Source organism: Mesocricetus auratus, unplaced genomic scaffold (genome assembly GCF_017639785.1).
Source record: "Mesocricetus auratus isolate SY011 unplaced genomic scaffold, BCM_Maur_2.0 Super-Scaffold_100022, whole genome shotgun sequence".
Lineage (NCBI taxonomy): Eukaryota > Metazoa > Chordata > Mammalia > Rodentia > Cricetidae > Mesocricetus > Mesocricetus auratus.
In genome coordinates this window covers 37,115,953-37,134,629 of record NW_024429203.1, presented here as the reverse complement: position 1 = coordinate 37,134,629, position 18,677 = coordinate 37,115,953, and the positions used below count along the sequence as shown (strand labels likewise).

The 18,677-nt window shown below is 45.1% G+C and overlaps 1 long non-coding RNA gene across 1 annotated transcript; it reads left to right on the top strand.

Annotated features, from left to right (window-relative positions):
* The first annotated feature begins 2,214 nt into the window (after positions 1-2,214).
* LOC121133518 lies at positions 2,215-12,986 on the top strand. The gene is made up of 4 exons (XR_005870383.1): positions 2,215-2,472; positions 6,919-7,009; positions 10,290-10,443; positions 11,350-12,986. It is a non-coding gene; the product is annotated as an uncharacterized LOC121133518 (long non-coding RNA).
* The last annotated feature ends 5,691 nt before the right edge of the window (positions 12,987-18,677 follow it).

Sequence of the window (18,677 nt, the reverse complement as noted above, 5' to 3'; positions counted from 1 at the left end):
TGAGGGTGCATGCCTGCAATCCTAGCACTGAGACAGGAGGAGCCTTGGAGTTCACTGGCTAGCTAGTATTGCTGAATTCATCAGCTCTGAGTTCAGTGAGAGATCCTGTCCCGAAATAAGGTGGAGATCAATTGAGGGAAACATCTGACTTTGACTTCTGCCCAGTTAGTATGTCTCCCCCAGCTCATCCGTATCTGCTTCTGCTTCTCTAAGAGAATGAGACCCATGTGGACATGTGGTCTTCCTTTCTCCTTCTCCCTCAAGCTGTAAACTTGCCTGTCAGAATTGATTCTTGTGAAACCATCAGGAATTAGAAAATATTTGTTGGTACCCTTTCCTCATTGGAAAAAAAAAGTAATCACTGGAAACATCTGCATTGTACCCATTCCTCCCCGGCCCCACAAATGATCTTATAACTCTCTCTCACACCTTGTCTCCTCCCTGAATCTCTTGTGAATCCCCCATCATTCTTCTAGCAAGGGACATTAGAAATGGTGTTTCTCACACTCCTTTGTATGTAGACTGATATCTTCAACCAAACCTGTGTACTCAAATATTATGTGGAAGGAAGAAGTGAGGGGAGGCTGTCTTGCTGCTGCTTCTGGTAATCAAGGTTGAGAGTGTCTAGAAGTTGGAGTGGCAGATGGAGTTCTGATGGCTAGTGTCCAGTTTTGTGTATGTTCTCCTCAAATTGAGTAGGATAGATTCTGTACCTCTAGGCAACCCAGTCAAGTTGTAGACAGAAAGGAAATTAAGGGAGAAAAACAGAAAGCAGTAAAATGCAGTGTCTGGTCCTTTTCAGTCATTGTCTTTGTATTCAGGAAGGAAAGGTCTCCTTATGATCTATGGTCCGTATCTCATTACCAGAGCTATGCCATATCTTGGCCCCATCTCTCTTCAAGATGGAGTGGGGGTATAAGGATTTCATTGGGGGTTTAATGAATAAAGTGTTTGTTGTGCAAGCATGAGGAACTGAGTTCAGATCCTTAGACCCATGTAGAATCTGAGAGTGGTGGTTCACTGTAACCCCAGTGCTGGAGAGGATCCTTGGGACTTTCTGATAACCCAGGATAGTTGAAATGGGAAGCTCAAATCAGAGTTAATGGTAGTTAGATCAGACAGAGACTGTCTCAAAAAATAAAGTTACAAGCAATAGAATATGTCTGATGTGAACTGTGGCCTCCACAAGCACACACAGGCAAGTGCACCTCCTACACACATACTAACCCACACACACAAAGAACTCCACTTGTTGTATTTTGTTTTAGAGTAAAGTAGGAGAAAATATGGTTAAAACAGGTGCTAAGTCAGCTGATCTATACTGTCTGCCAGGAAAAGTGTTATCCCAAATGAGCAATCTCAGACTGAGAGAAGATATGATATGCCTAAATGAACTCATTCATCTATAGGCCTAGGTACTATGTTAGTCTGTTTGTGTGACACGTGTTTTGCCTGAAGAGAGGTGACAGTAGTCAATGTCCATTCTAGCTTCCTTAGCCTCAATACTTCTTATAGACACTCACAGACTTCAGACAGTGTCTCAGTTAGAGTTTCTATTGCTGAGATAAACACCATGGGCTATCGAGTATTAGGGTCTTGGCCATCCACGCAGTGCTGGGTATGGGCTCCATCTTGTGGAGTGGGCCTTGAGTCAAGTCAGATGTGGGTCGGTCACTCATTGCACTAGCATCTCTTTCAGGCAGGGCACCATTGTAAATCAGAGGGTTTGTGGCTGGGTAGTGTTTACATTTCTCCTTTGGTAGAGTACAGAACATTTTCCTGCACCAGAGATGATAGAATATAGGAGTAAAGGTTTGATGTAGGCACCAGTTTGACTTTTCCACATTCAATGAGTTGTGTAGGTGTTGTCTTCAACAATGGGGCCCTGCCATCAGTTTGTGGAGAGCAACCCATAGACTTGGCAACAACTTGGGTTGTTTGGGGGTTCCCATAGGACCCTTTTGGCCAACAACTCAATTAGATGCAGCCCAATCCCAGCAGTGGAAGCTTCATTTGGAGACAAGAGATGGCCAGGTGGGGCTCCGTATCCCGTGTGTGTGTGTGTATTAGGAAACTTCTAGTATATTAGGTTTTCAAATATCCCTTAGTTTTAACTGTCTCTTACCCCCATATTCCCTTTTTCCTCCCTCTTTCCCCTCTTCCCCCACCCCCATTCCATATCTGTCTATTCCATTTCCCTTTCTGTAGGGGGAAACAGGACTCCGCCATTAGCCACGTGGCACTCTAAAGACCATAAGGATGTAGTAACGAAAGGGCAGAACCGCGCCGCTAACCACACCCACTTTAGGCATGACTAGAGACAGGGAGGCGGAACTGCACCACGAGCCAGGCCCACGGGCGTGTACAGAGAAAGGAATAAGAGAATGAACAGCCGAGCGCTCGCCCCTTTCTCGGCTTCCAGTTCGGTGGCGGAAAACTGCTCGACTCCTCAGGGTTGCTCGTTTCTCTCTTGTGAGTAATTTCTACAATACCCTCAAGTGTGCCGTTAGTCGTTGCAGCGTCACCTTTCCTAGGCAGACCTATCTGTTCCCTCAAGCTAGTCTCTTACTCAGTACTCAGCTTCTGTGGTTTTATGTATTGCAGCTTGGTTATCATTACTTAACAGCTAATATCCACATATAAGCAAATTCATACCATACTTGTCTTTCTGAGTCTGGGTTGCCTCACTCAGGGCCGTGTTTTTCTTGTTCTATTCATTTACCTGTGAATTTCATTTTTCCCAACGGTTGTAAATGCACCAGGTTTTCTTTATCTGTTCTTCTGTTGAAAGACATCTAGGCTGTTTATTATTTCTGACTATTATGAATAGAGCAGCAATGAACATGGTTGAGCAAGTGTCTCTGTGGGAGAATGAAGCATCCTCTGGACATATGCTGAGTGGCGTAGCTGGATCTTGAGTGGCCTGTGAGGTTCCAGTGAGTGCCTGCTGGAGCTGGAGGCTGGAATAAAGCAATGAGTTGGTGGAAGGAAGTTTGGGGAACGGGGAAGATCAACGATAAGTTGTAAAACAGGAAAACTAGGAATGTCACAAAGCCCCAAATATATTTAAAGAAAGAGATCCAATCTTTTAACAAAAGAAAAGTCACAGTGGGGTTCTAGCTATCATATGAATGAAGCTTTTAAGGCCTGGCAGCACTTGACATTGGGCAGTGTCTTAGGGTTTCTATTGCTGCGAAGAGACACCATGACCAAAGCAACTCTTTTGTTTGTTTTTGTTTTTTGAGACAGGGTTTCTCTGTATTGTTTCGGAGGCTGTCCTGGCACTGGCTGTGTAGACCAGGCTAGCCTCGAACTCACAGAGATCCACCTGCCTCTGCCTCCCGAGTGCTGGGATTAAAGGCGTGTACCATCAATGCTCAGCCAAAGCAACTCTTATAAAGGAAAACATTTAATTGAGTAGCTTACAGTTTCAGAGGTTTAGTCCATTATCTCTATGGGGGGACATGGTGGCATGCAGGCAGACCTGGTGCTGGAGAAGGAGTTGGGAGTTCTACATTTTGATCAGCAGGCACCAGATGGAATCTGTATCACACTGGCAAGACTTGAGCTCATGAGACCTCAAAGCCCACCTCCATAGTGACACACTTCCTCCAACAAGGACACACCTCCTATAATCCCATTCCCTGTGGACCAAGTATTCAAACACTTGAGTCTATGTGGGCCATATCTATTCAAACCACCACAGGCAGTGTGTGGTGAAAGAGGAATTCTCTTGGGAGTGTAAATTAGCACCACTGTGTAACACGAGTTCTGATTGGTCTTAATAATAAAAACCCAAAGCCAGATAAGACATTGGGGCAAATGCTGAAAGATCAGAGAGGAAAGAGAAGCCATGCCCAACTCTTACCTTGCTAACTCCTCCGCTGAAAGAGGCCAAGTTCCTGTCTCCTCCTACCTCATACTCTTCTCTCCACCCAGCCATATCACTTCCTGTCTATCTGTACAGATCTCCAGACCTCTGTGGTAACTGGTGGCTAGCCCTGCCCTCTGATCTTCAGGCAAGCTTTATTTGTTAGAGTATAAATAAGATATCAGCACACCATGCTTAGGATAATTTGTTTTTGCATATTAAGTGGAAGATCTACATACCCAATGACCCTGAAATTCCTTAGAAGAATTATGAAGGCAAAAGTTCCAATAACAGTATCGCCTGCAATGTCCTAGGGCTGGGGTTCATGCCCTCAGTAGTAGAGAATATAAACTGGTATGTCCATACAATGGAGCAGTATATAGCAATAAAATGAAACCAGCTGAATCCCACAAACACAATTTTAAACAAAATAAGCCATACTCAAATTAATATATTCTATATGATCTTGTCTCTATACTATTTTGAAGACTATCAAGCCAAGCTACTGTGTTTAAACAGAATTGCACACTTTAGTAGAATGTGAGTGCTGTAATCACCAGGGTAGAGTTCTACCTGTTAGGGAAGAAACAGGGCTGTGGATAAGAAGGGGTGCATGAGTTTGCTTCAGCAGAGCTACAGAGACTATCTTCCATGAGTTGCACTGCTTACCTGGGTGGCCAGGCTGTGGAAATGAGTAAAGTCCCTGTTCATGCTCGCTTTTTCCCTATTTCAGAATAAACAGCATAAAACAATACACATTAGATTTGGAAAGGAACACAAGAAGCCTTTGGGTGCAGGTCTACTCCATCTAGCAGGCCAGATGTCTTTCATCCCCATCAGTGTAGGCTAGCTGCTCCATCAGATAACACCTGAAACTGAGTCTTAAATGACATATGGGAATTGATAAGTAGAAAAAGAGCAGATTTTCCAGCATAGCCAGTGGTAGTACTGGGAGGAAACTTCTGGCTGCTGATAGGGACAGTCCTCATTACAGAGGCCATGTGCAAGTATATCAAAACTCTCTCTTTAAAAACATTACATTTAGCCGGGCGTTGGTGGCACATGCCTTTAATCCCAGCACTCGGGAGGCAGAGGCAGGCGGAGCTCTGTGAGTTCGAGGCTGGGCTGGACCAACAGCCTCCAAAACAATACAGAGAAACCCTGTCTCGTAAAAACCAAAAAAAAAGTTACATTTATTCATTTATATCAGGGGTACATGACACATATGGGAGCCAGAGAACTGACTGCTTTCTGGAGATAGTTTTCTCCTTCCAGAGTGTGGATCCTGGGGATCGAACTCTGTAAGCACGTTTACCCAATTAGCTATCTTACCACCCTAAGGCTGATGACATTTTGTGAGGTTTGTCTTAAAATGCCATGAAGCTTTGTGTCCGTCTATGTGACATGTGTGTTCATGTGGATATGTTCAGGAAGCTGTTTGAATGGAGTGGGCATGTGGAAAACAAGGGTTGATGTGGCATGTTTTCCTCCATCGCTCACGCCTTTATCCTTTAAAACAGCATTCCTTACTAGACTCGGAGCTCCAGGGATCTGATTTTAGCACCCCACCGCTTTTTACGAGGAGGGTGGGGATCTGAACTCAAGTCCCATGCTTACACTGCAGGTACTTTACCAACTACCTCCCCATCCCCTGCATGAGTCTTTTTATGGCTCACCCCACCCCACCCCATCAGCACAGAAGCTCCTGAGTGACCAGGCTGTGCTTCTCCTTGGGCCTCAGCCTGAACTGTGCTCAGCAGCTTAGCTGAATCCCCCTGTGACCATCAGGCCATCAGCAGTGTTCTCCCGTGACCATCTGGGTTTTAGGTGATGATTCCCCCAGATGCCCTGCTTTTGCAGTTTTTGTAGTTTTACATTATTTCATCTGACTGTCCCATAGCCCTAACCCTTATGGAGCTGTTTGCCCCGCCCCCTGTATTTTCGGCAACCAATGTAATTAATGTGCTGTCTAATGTGTTTTCCTGGAACTGTGATTACGCTCAAGGTATCTCAAAGCTTTTTACTGTAATTACTGGGAAAAGGCTTTGAGAGAATTAGCTGTGCATGTGGAGTGAGCTGTAATCTGGCCCTTGGACGCTTAGATATTAAAAATCACTCTGACTGTGTCTGCCTTCATTTGCATTTCCAAATTTTCAGGTTAGAGGGCCTTTCAATTGATTGAATAATGGGTTAATGGAATCCTCTCCCTAATTATATCCAGATTGTCTCTTTGGGAAAGTACACTCTTGACAGTCTCCAGCTGGATCATCCTAATTGCATTCTGAGGGGACCATGGGGGCTGCCTTGAAGAAGGCACTGTCCTATCTGAGGGTAGAAACTCTGTTAAGAGGCAGAGGAGCAGGGCCACTCAGGGGCTATTCAGTTCCATTTATGGCTGTAACATGAGATTAGTAAGAGGGTCTGGCTGGGACTTGCAGGCCACCATCCATCCTGTGGCCAGAACAATGGCTGCCCCTGCTTCCTGTCCTGGGTGCTTGATGTTCTAGGGTCTACCTGTCTCTGTCCGTCATCCTAACACTAGGCTTACAGATATGTGGTGCTGTGTATGACATTTTTGTGGGTGTTAGGAATCTGGACTCGGGTCCTCATGCTTTTCTGGCAAGAGTGACTGAGCCATCTCTCAAGAGCCTTGTCCTAGTTTCTTTCTGTTATTGTTGGAAATGTCATGGTCAAAAGTAACTTTGGGAAGAAAGGGACAACTCATTGTCTATCAGCAAGGGAAGTCAGGGCAGGAACTCTAGGCAGGAACCTGGAGGCAGGAGCAGTAGAGGAAAGCTGTTTACTGACTAGCTTCCTCTGGCTTGTGCTCCAGTACAGCCCAGGACCACCTGCCAGGATGGCACCGTCCACAGTGAGCTGAGTCCTCTCACATCAATCAGCAGTCAAGACAGCTCCCCACAGACATGGCCACAGGCAAATCTGATGTAGCAGATTCTTAGATTGAGGTTCCCTCTTCCCAGATAACTCTAGTGTGCATCAAGTTGACAATACAAACTAACCAGTACATTTATTTTATTTTGAAACAGATTATCTTGTATCCCAGGCCAAACATATGCTCACCTACGACCAAGGACTTGGCCTTGAACTTCTGATCTTCCTGGTTCCCCTTCCCATGAGGTAGGATTCTAGGCAAAAATCACCATGTCTTAAAGATACTGGGTAGTGTATAACAAATGGAACTTTATCTCTTATGGTTCCAAAGGCTGGGGAAGAGAGATTGAAGGTGTTCATCTGGGGAGGCTCTTCTTGTTGCAGGGGAGTCCTTTAAAGTGTCCCAGAGTAGTTCACACAGCACATGGTAAGGAGCTCATGTGAGATAACCAAACCCCTCAGGGACCTGTTGGTCTATGAATCTATTTTTTTCATTGATCCAGTAACAACCTACAGGTTGTGCTTCCGAATACCTCTAACATATGAATTTGTGGACTATATTCTAAACAAAGCATGGTAAGAAAAGCACACTGGGTGTGCCCATTACAATACTTAGACATAAAACATAACAGATAGGATTTTAACACATGCTTACACTTACAAGTATGACAACTGAATCTTTCTCCAGCCACCAGGGAAGTTACAATCAAAACCAAAAGGAGACATCACTTCATACCCACTAAGATGCTATCACCAGTAATAGCATGCAATGGAATGCCAATCCAGGAAAAAGTTGGCAGGTTCCCAAAACGTTAAACAGAATTATCATGTGACAGCAATTCCAGCCAAGAAATCTGAAAACATAACATTTAAATAAAAATGTATATATTAATGTTCAGAACAGCATTCTTTGTAGCAGTCAGAAAGTCAGACAACACAATTTCCTATTAACTGACGGACAGATAAACATAAGTTGAGTGTGGCCATACAACAGGACACTAATAGTTAGTTCACACATCTCCTATCTTCTGCTCTCTCCCCCACATCAGCCACCATCACCTCCTGCAATGTCTCTCTCTCTCTCCCCCTTCCTTTCTTGGCCTCCCTCCATCTCTCTCCCTAACTACAGAGAGTTGCTATGACTTTGAAACTCTTACAAAGATTTGAAACTTCTTCCTCCCCTTTGCAACTTTGAGAAAGTCTAGCTTCCTGGTGTCTAGACCCAAGACAACCTTGGATTATTGAAAAATCCCAGCAGCTACCAGGAAAGATAAAGAAAAAGCCACGCCTTTTAAGTTAGATGTAGAATAGAAATAGAGACAGCTTTCTAAGAAAGGAAAAATCACTCCCCAGAATGGAAGTAGGCTGAGAAAAGTGCCCTGAAGCCTCTGACCTTGCTGCATATGGCCTTTTAAACCCCACTCCCCTTACCTCTTCACTTTTTTTATTTTTCTTCTTTTTTAATAATTTAAATTAGAAACAAGCTTGTTTTACATGTCAATCCCAGTTCCCTCTCTCTCCCCTCCTCCCCTGCTCCCCACCAACCCCCTTCCCCGTCCCCTTTCTGCTCCCCAGGGAGGGTGAGGCCTTCCATTGGGGGTCTTCAAAGACTGTCATATCATTTGGAGCAGGGCCTAGGTACTCCCCTGTGTATCTAGGTTGAGAGAGTATCCCTCTATGTGGAGTGGGCTCCCAAAGTCCATTCATGTACTAGAGATAAATACTGATCTACTACTAGAGGCCCCATAGATTAACCAGACCTCCAAACTGACATCCACGTTCGGGGGACTGGGACAGTCCTGTGCTGGTTTTGCAGCTATCAGTCTGGGGTCCATGGGCTTCCACTTGTTCAGGTCAGCTGTTTCTGTGGGTTTCTCCAGCCTGGTCTTGACTCCTTTGCTCATCACTCCTCCCTCTGTGCAACTGGATTCCAGAATTCAGCTCAGTGTTTAGCTGTGGGTGCCCGATTCTGCTTCTATCAGCTTCTAGATGAAGGCTCTAGGATGGCATATAAGGTAGTCATCAATCCCATTATTGGAGAAGGGCATTTAAGATAGCTTAGATTGTTAGTTGGGGGTCAACCTTGTAGATCTCTGGACATTTCCCTAGTGCCAGATTTCTCTTTAAACCTATAATGGCTCCCTCTATTATGACTCTTATCTAGGACCTGTCTCCATCCTAACTCATGGCATATAGGCTAGGTCACATAGTGTGGAACATAAACACCCCACACTTCAGTAGAAAATGCTAAGAATCAGAAACTGCCTTTGTCCTATAAAATCGAAGGCTCCTTCTCCCTTCAAGGCTGTCGATGGTGTGACACTATAACTCTTCTAGTATTCTGGGAACTCCTTTTAGTACTCCTGTCACACTGCCCATGATGGCTGCCTCTTCCTAGATGTCTCACTCTCCCAGCTCAGGCCAAGATGCTGTAGCTTTCCTGATAAGGCTCACCTGAAGGGTAATTAGCATCAGCTTCCTTTCTGGGAGCTTGCAGCATCTTCCATTGTTTATAACACCAATACTCTTATCCCAAGCCACCTTTTCTCATCACAAGTGTTAATGAGCTTAGCCATCTAGGAAGATTACAGGCCAGAATGGGTGGTATGGAACAGTAGACCTCCTCAACCTCAACCATTCAAGGCACTCCATTCACAAACCAGACCGTTTTATGCCTACATTATCTGGTTATACAGAATGCCTCATTGGTATAACTGAGGTAGGTGGTATTGGGACACCTGATGGTATAGTTTGAGCTCTCCAATTTTATTTGGACACAATTTCAAATGTGTCAGTTCTAGGTTATAATGGATTGCTGCTTGTGGCTCCCACACTTATGATTTGGTGGAAGTGACAAGATCCAACTTAGAAGGTCAGTTCAAGTCACACAGTCCCAGATGGTCATGTGCTCATTCTGTACCAAGAACTACTGTTGAAACAATGGCTGTCTGTTATAGGAACCAGTCCTTCCTCAGCACCTAATGTTTGTGCTGCTACTGTCCTAAAAGAACTCAGAGATTCTGTCTGTGCAGCTTCCTTATCCTCTAACCCTGTCTGTGTGACTTCAAGGACAGCACTGCCTTAAGGTAGCCTGGGCCAGCTGAGGAGCCCACTCTAGGTCAGCTTCAAACCAGCAGCATTCCAGTTCATCTGATAAACAGAACCAAACAGTCTTACAGTCATGACCTGTGCTGTCTCCAGAATCCAGTAACCTTCCAAGTATGACTCGGTTCTTTCTTAATGCTAAGGCTGATAAAACACAATCATTTCCCCTTTATTTGATGAGACTATTCCAGCATATTCCACACTGTTGGGCAGCTAAAATATTACTTCATCAGTGTGGGCGGCCTCTGGATTTTTTTTTTGTAGGAGTTCTCATTTACTCTCTGGTTCCAGTGTCTTCCAGAATGCTTGTCAACTCCCCCTCCTAGATTTGATTAATGTGATTTTACCCATATGGTGAACCAGCATACATCTCTCCAGAATATTGAGAAGATTTATTTTTGGCTGTATTTGTTTGTGGCAGGGCTATATTGACAGGAAACAGAAGAGTCTCTCTGGCTGTGGATGGATGAGCCCTGCTCTTGGCCCTAGACAACCAAGAACTTACTGACCTGCTTTATTAACAGGTTGGAAATAACACACTCTCTAAATGAAAAGGCACCACCAGTTACCAAAAGGTGTGTTGATATGTTTAGCAAAAACAATAAGTTTGGGGGCTACAGAGATGGCTCAGGGGTTAAGAGCACTTGCTGCTCTTGCAGAAGACCTGGGGAGTGTTGCCAGCATCCATGTGGTGGCTCACAACCATCTGTACCTCAAAGGCACCCAATGCCATCTTCTGACCTCTGTGGGCACTGCATGTATGCACACAGGGCACTTACATATACACACAGGCAGAACATTCATAAAATAAATATCAGCAAATTAATAAAAAAACTAAATACTTAGTTTGGCACAACAGCTGAGATTGTGACTACCACTTTCTGGAACTTATATTAACCCACAAACTGATTTTTAAGCTCTTGAGAGTGGTGCTAATCTCTACAACTCTGCCCAGGATGCAGTCTCGCTCCAATTTGAGTGGGAGGTAGCTTAAGGAACTCCCATTTTTTGCTTTTTATACTGCAATGCCTCTTATCTCACAAGCTAGGAAACCTACTGCTAGGTAGATCCATCTCATCTATGCACCAGGAACTGGAAAGTGAGTTTGGACTAGAATTCATGTAACAGTTGATGTCTATAAAGCTCCCTCACTCTAAGAACAAGGACAATGTCAGTATTTTGTGTCCTGTGGCATTGATGTCAACTCAGACTCATGTCCAACAGCTGATAAATGTCTCTTAGGACCATTCTGGGGACAGAATGAGGGCACCAAGTCCCTTTGGAGGGAGGGGGGAAGGACACCAGGTTCTGGTGGGGGAAGGAGTGAGGACATCCTAGGTACCACCTTTAAAGTAGCATGCTTTCCTTAAATCAAGTCCGTGAAAGCTGGCCCAGGCCTGGAAATCTGATGTGAAGTTATGACATTTCCCATTGTAATCAACCTTCTACTCACCTTCTCTTGGTTGCTTTTGATCACACAGGTAAAGCGGCATTCTCATTGGCCATCCACGTCTCTCGCCCCTAGAAACAGCACTGCTCTGGATCCCTGAGGTTTGGGGTTTTGATTTCCTTGCAGTCTTATTGTGAGTCATGGTAATTACACCTATCTAGACTTTGACAGGTGAGGCACTATCCCTTGATTTGTGCTATTCTAGAATTCTATCATCTCATTGACACTAGGGACCCCGGTTTTGCAGAACATCTCTTACCATTAACCCTGAACCAAAGGCAGCCTCCACTGAGCAACCTCACCAGCTCATTCCTTGTTACTTTAATGAGAAAAGTGTCTGCTGAAATTTCCCAGGAAACATAATCAGCTGGAGGGCTCTCTGGTTTTATATAATGTATTCACTCTGACATGCTTAGTGCTCTGAGGCTTTTGACCACCTCCTCAGTATCTACTAAGATATCTCAACTTTATTTCCCACAGACCATCTAGGTTCCAAGCTTCAGGGAGCTATTTTATATTAGCATCGAGTCCAGCTTGCCTGACCAGGACATTAAATCCAAAACCATAGAGGTGGGTGATGGTTAATCTTGGACCTGAAAGTGACTAAGAGAAACACCTCTGGGATCTTCATTTCTGGGCAGGAAGACCTTCTTCTAGAGTGGGCAGTGCCTTTGTGCAGTGGATATGAAGAGGGCTGGGATAAAACAGAGTTGTTTCCTTGTCTTGCTTACTACTGATTATTTATTTTAATTTTATGTGTATAAGTGCTTTGCCCGTGTGTATGTCTGTGTATCACATATGTACAGTGCCCAGTGGAGGACAGATGGTGGCACATCCCTAGAACTGGAGTTACTGACAGTTGTGAGCAACCATGTGGGTGCTGGGAATTGAACCTGGGTCCTCTGGAAGAGCAGTGCTCTCAACTGGTGAGCCATCCCTGCAGCCCCCACAGCAGCCATGCTTTATTGGCATCACACTCCAGCTTCTTTGGGTTCAGCCATGGATTCCAGTGGCTCTGCGGGGATCCTTTAGGTCTTTAGTCCCAGACTGTCAGTGAGGTGTCCAGCTTTCTAGATTCACAACCTCTACACCATGCAGTGTTGTTGTACTATTCAGCCCCTATCATTGCCTGAGCCAGTGAAACAAATTCTTCGAGTAGTGTATATTCCTTCTATCAGTTCTGTTTCTCTAGAAAGCCCGGCCAGCACAGGGTGTCTCATATCATGAAGTCGTCCATATCTAGCCCATGGTCTACCTTCCTGGGTCCAGCAAGCTCAGGGCCATGCCCATAGATGTTTCCCCACATGTGAGTCGTGTCCTGCAGCTCTTGTGGGTAATGGTCTTTTTCATTCCAGTCTTGCCTCACTGAATGAAGCCATGCTGAAGCCTGACCCTTGCCTCACTGAATGAAGCCATGCTGAAGCCTGACCCTTGCCTCACTGAATGAAGCCATGCTGAAGCCTGACCCTCTCTGTCAGTCTAGAAGCAAGGAGAGGTTGCTATCTTAGAAAATGATTGTGTGGAGGAAGGGGCACATCTGCAGGCTCAGAAAAAGCTCAGCCATTTTTCTCTTAAAAGCCAAACTTTAGCTGGGCGGTGGTAGCGTACACCTTTAATCCCAGCACTCAGGACCAGCCTGGTCTACAAGAGCTAGTTCCAGGATAGCCTTCAAAGCCACAGAGAAACCCTGTCTCCAAAAACAAAACAAAACAAAACAAAGCTTAAAAAAAGTGTCTAAGTGTTTGCCTGCATGTATGTGTGTGTACTACATGCATGCCTGGTGCCTGTGGAGGCCAGAAGGCGGTGTCAGATCCCCTGAACTGGAGTTACAGATGGTGGCTGTGAGCCACCATTTGGGGGCTGGAAACTGAGCCTGGGTCCTCGGCAAAAACAGTCAGTCCTCTTAACCACTGGGCCACCCCTCCAGCCTGGTTTCAGGTTCTTAAAGGCATCCACTGAAACAAAGCCCTGTCCATTGCCAGATCCTGATCTTGTCACCATACCAGAACCCTCACCTTGGTGCTTAGGGAACTTGGGAAGACTATGAATCCATCTTTTTTTTTTTTTTTTGTGCTTAGACTGAACTGAACACAGGTCCTCACACAGGCGAGTACTCTATCTCTGAGCCATACCCAGCCCTCATCTTCCTTGGTAATTTTACCACTCTGCAATCAAAGTTTGGCCTGATTTTTGAGCACAATTTGTCCTCTAGCTACAGAGGATGAGGATCACTTTGAAGATTGCTATGCAGGCCCCGTCGCTTTCACAATGTGTCCTGATGTGATACTAGGTGGATATAAAAGCTTGCTACTTTTTTTTTCCTTCTAGGTTTCTATGGTAGATGACAATAGACAACCAACTCAGCCGTCCCTATGGTTACCACTGTCCCTGTATCTTTCAGATGCTAGAGCTGTTGAATAAGCATAACATCTCCTCTGCCTCCCAACCCTGTCTATGGGTAAGAGCTTTACTTATTGTGATAACATAACAGCAGGTACTCTCCCCCCCCCGTACCACTAGCTGTCTCCTTGGATCACTTTTGGCACCAGCTTTCTTACAGTGAGAAAGGAATCTGTCAATGAATAGCTTATTTGATGGTGTTCTCAAACTGCAATAGGGTGGAGAAAGGGAAGAGAGACAACAAGGGAAGGGACTCGGTAGATGTTCCACCTGGAGCCAAGCCCTCTTCTCTCACTCATTGCCAGTACAGAATTGCTTCTAAAGGCTACTACTCCCAGAACCTCCATCTCATCTCATCCATAAAAAGTAAAAGCCCTCAGCAGCGAGTCATAGGTGTTCACAGTGGGGTGCCATTCATTTGTGTAACCCTGGTGAATGTTGAAGGCAGTTGAGTGTGTCATTGACTGTGTCTACTCGGTAGAATGGGTTAAAATTCTCCATCCCCAGCCCCCCACACACACACATGAAGGATGGTGTCAAGGAAGCTTGTCTTTCCTTACTTGGGAGAACCATCCCTTGAGAATTTGTAACTGTCTGTACCTGACATTGGGCTTACTGCTTGAATTTATTCTCCTGAACACTCCAGAAACCCAAACTAAGAAATTAGCATAAAATTTGTCTCAGGCCAGTGATACCTGTGGGATGCTCAGCAGAAGCACACGAGGCAATAGAAAAGTCTTCATACAGCTTAAAACACCTGAATAAGGAGGCATATTGATTAATCTTGTCAATTTGATCAGGTTTGCAGACACCTGGGAAACATCTTTGGGTGTGTCTATGAGGGTGTGTCTAGAAAAGTCTAACTGAAAAGGGAGTACCCATCTTGAATGTGGGTGACAACCTGTGGCCTGGGGTCCTGAACCGAATAAAAAGGAGAAAATGAACTGAGCACCAGCGTTCATCTCTTTCTGCTTCCAGGCTGCCTCTCACGCCTGGTGCATGTCCTCCCCGCCACGATGGACTCTCCCTTCAAACTGTGAGTCAAAATAAGTGCTTCCTTGCATTGCTTTTGTAAAGATATTTTGTCACAGTAACAAGAAAAGTACCAAAGACAGGGTGGAGGAGGAGCAATGACCTGCCTGCCTGCCGGCCCGCCCACCCGCCCGCTGGCCTCTGCCTCCCAAGTGCTGCGATTAAAGGTGTGTACCACCATGACTGGCTGGGAATGACTTTCAGTGAAGCTAAATGGTATAACATAATGCTATTAAAATGGTTCATAGAGGGCTGGAGAGATGGCTCAGTGGTCAAGAGCACCGACTGTTCTTCTAGAGGTTTCAGGTTCAATTCCCAGCACCCTCATGGTGGCTCATAGCTGTCTGTAATTCCAGTTCCAGGGGACCTGACACCCATCGCAGAACACCAATGCATATAAAAATTGCAAAACCAAATAAATTAAATAAAATGGCTCATGCAGGCAGGCCATGGAAAAGGAGACATGGGTGGGGGGGTGTCTAACAGGTGTAGAGTTTCGGTTCTGCAAGATGCAAAAGTTCTGGTGGCCACAGCTGTGTGTATATCCCTAAGGTTACTGAGCCACATACTTAAAAATGGCTAAGAACGTAAGTTTTATGTTCTATATTCTTTATTACACCGAAAAAAAGATACAAAGAAAATTTAAAAACAAGGAGAATGCTTGTTCCAAGATGCTAGAGAGAAAGGAGAATGCAAATTTTTATAAACCATCTCATCTCATGCTTGAGAAAACTCTGTTGCTACAATAGAAAGGGAAGGTTTGGGAAAACACATTAAAATACTAAAATGGTTGGCAGAATTATGGGTGATGAACTTTATTTTTCTAAACCTGTTTTAGTAATCTGTCCCTTAGGACTTCAGTTTGAGAAATGGAAAACTTAGCTTGAACTCTCTCAAAAAAAATAAGGGAGTAATTTTTTGGTTCCTGTAACTGAAAAGGCCAGAGGTGAGGTGAGCTTAGGGTCGACTGAGCACAGAAGTGACCTTCAGGGACCTGTAGGTGCTTCTTTTTGCCCTTCCTCCATGGGTGCAACTTGACCTCCGAGGCTGTTTCCCTGCGTGGTGATGGCAGGGCAATAGCAGTGCCAAATGCCCATCCATGCCATACTGACCCTTGTTTTAATAAGCACCAGACAGCTGATGCTTGAGTCTCCTTGGCCATATCGTGCCTCCTCTCCATCTCTGAGTCACCATCGTGAGTAATTGCAGTCCAAGTACCGCCCACTCAAGGTGCTGACCACCAAGGCTAATGACCTGAGTTTGATCCCTATGGTGCACATGGTAGAGGCAGAGAACTGTCTCCCACAGCTGTCCTCAGATCTCTACACATATATTCACATGCAGAAAAATACATTAATTAATTAAGAAATAAATAAAAAACTGTGTTTGCTAGTCCTTAGCATACTAGTCATATGTAGAACAAAGTCATTATTCTGAAATCAGCTTAAATTCATAATCAACTAGGGGTGATATAAAAATATTTAGTGAGTAATAGAGTACAGCTATAAATCTGTGGGAGGTATCAATTGCCATTGCACTGTACTGGTGACTTGAGCCACAGCCATTATTACTTAGTCACCATCAACTCAGAGTATCACATATATCTGTAAGGTACCCTCAGCCCATCAGCATGCCAGAACATAGGTTGTACCACCAGACACAGAGCTTCAAGGGAGAGCAGGTCCATCACTGTCAATTACTAACAGAAGCATGGACTCCAGAAAGCAAAATTAAAATTCACCCAAAGTCTCCATGGTCCTCTGTGGCATTTAGTGAAGTTTTACTTCACCGGAGACGAGACAAACTAGTATCAAAATGAGATTGGTTATCTGTGAACCCACCCTGCCAATCTTCAATGTTCACATCTATAAAATGAACTCAGAATTGCCTCTAAAATCAGTTTGAAAACTTAGAGTATATTAATCTGTTTTCTACTGCTATATCAAGATAACAGAAACTGGGTGATACATAAGATTTATCTGGCTTGTATCTTAAGAGACTAAAACCCAACATCCAGCAACCTTCTTTAGCTTCTGGTGAGGGTTTCCTAGCTGTGCCGTATGATAGCATTGCAGCTGGAGGGCATGGGAGAGGGATGGGTTATATGACAAAAAAACGGGGGGGGGGGAGGAGAGCTAGAGACCAGACTAACACTTTTGTAACAACTCACACTCTCAGACACTAGCTGGGGGCCCATGAAAAACATCTGTATCTCTTCTGAGCACAGGGCCTCAATGACCTAACCATGTCCAACTAGAGTGGGCTTTTTACAAGAATATACCACCTCTGCCCACCACTAGGAAGACCAAACTGCCCAATGCACCCTCCAGAACATGACACATTTAAACCATAGCACGGGAGTGTAAACAGGTGTCTAGCTCAGGGCTTGCACATAGTGAGGAGTTAATTGATACTGAGGACCACTTATTATCTCAAGAGACAGCTGGAAAAAACTCAGACAACCGAGGAGCTTATGGATGACTTCGAAGGATGATCAGCTTCTCCAACTTCTGGAGTATGGAAAGAGCCGCTGGCCTCGCCATCATTTTGCCCCCATTTTGGGCTTGAACCATCCACTCATCCACACTGCCCCTGTCTCTAAATATAGCAAGCTGACAGCCACCAATGCTGGCAACAGCTCTTTCTGAGCTGGAGTTTCTGACAGCCCAACCTCTACAAGCTGTTCATGAGTTATTTCAAGGGACATTTTGCTGTCAATCACATACCCCTCAAGTGGACTGCACAGGCTAGGCTTGCACCGGGGATCATGAGAGGGTGGAAACAACATTTGTTTCTTGGAAATTAGCACACTGGTTCACGACCCTTAAAAGGAAGCCGAGAAAAGACATTGCTGCTAACAGGGAGGAAGCTGTTCTTACCAAGAACCCTGTCTGCATCAGTCACTGAGCCAGCTCCTGAGACCTAGCCAGAAGGCAGGCCGCAGGGCTGGGAGATGACTCCAAGGGTAACACCTTCTGAGTTGGGATCCCTTCTCAGCTAGGAAGGAGGGTTTACACCAAAGCATATACACCCTTCTCTCCACCTTCTTCCTACCTCCTGACTGGGTATTGGTGTCTGACTGCAGGGTCCTACTGTGAAAGCCTCCCCTCAAAGAGCTGTAAGAGCAGTCTACCCCCTCTTCCATTTGTGGACAGCTGCCTCCTCTTTTCAGAGACCCTGCCATACTGTCTCTAGTGCTGGGGCCTGAACTCTTGGAGCCCCAGCCGTGCTGTTGCCTCTCTGCCTATATGTCCATGGTGTTAATAATTCTTTTGATAAACTCTTTATTCCCCAGAAATCCATCTCAGTGTCCACTTGAACCACAGTCTCCATCTAAAAGCCACCCCAGTGTATGCCAGGCACTATGCAACCTTGCTGAATCCCTGCAAGAAGGCAAATGTTCCAGCTAGTTTTTATGTCAACTTGACACAAGCTAGAGTCATCTGAGAGAATGGAAACCTCAGTTGAGAAATGCCTCCATAATGTAGGGTTATAGGCAAGCCTTTAGGGCATTTGCCTAGTTAGTGATTGATGGAAGCAGGCCCAGCCCATTGTGGGTGGGGACACCAGGGGCTCCTGAGTGCTATGAGAAAGCAGGCTGAGCTGGGTAGTGGTGGTGTGGGCCTTTAATCCCAGCACTCAAGAGGCAGAGGCAGGAAGATCTCTATGAGTTCAAGACCAGCCTATTCTACAAGAGCTAGTTCCAGGACAGCCTCCAAAGCCATAGAGGAACCTTGTCTCAAAAAAACAAAACAAAACAAAACAAGCAAAAATAAGCATACAAAAAGCAGGCTGAGCAAGCCAGTAAGCAGCATTCCTCCCAGGACTCGGCATCAGCTCCTTAGCTCCTTCCTCCAGGTCCTGCCCTGTTTAAGTTCCTGCCCTGACTGACTTTGATGCTGAACCACACTATGGAGGTGAAGTGAA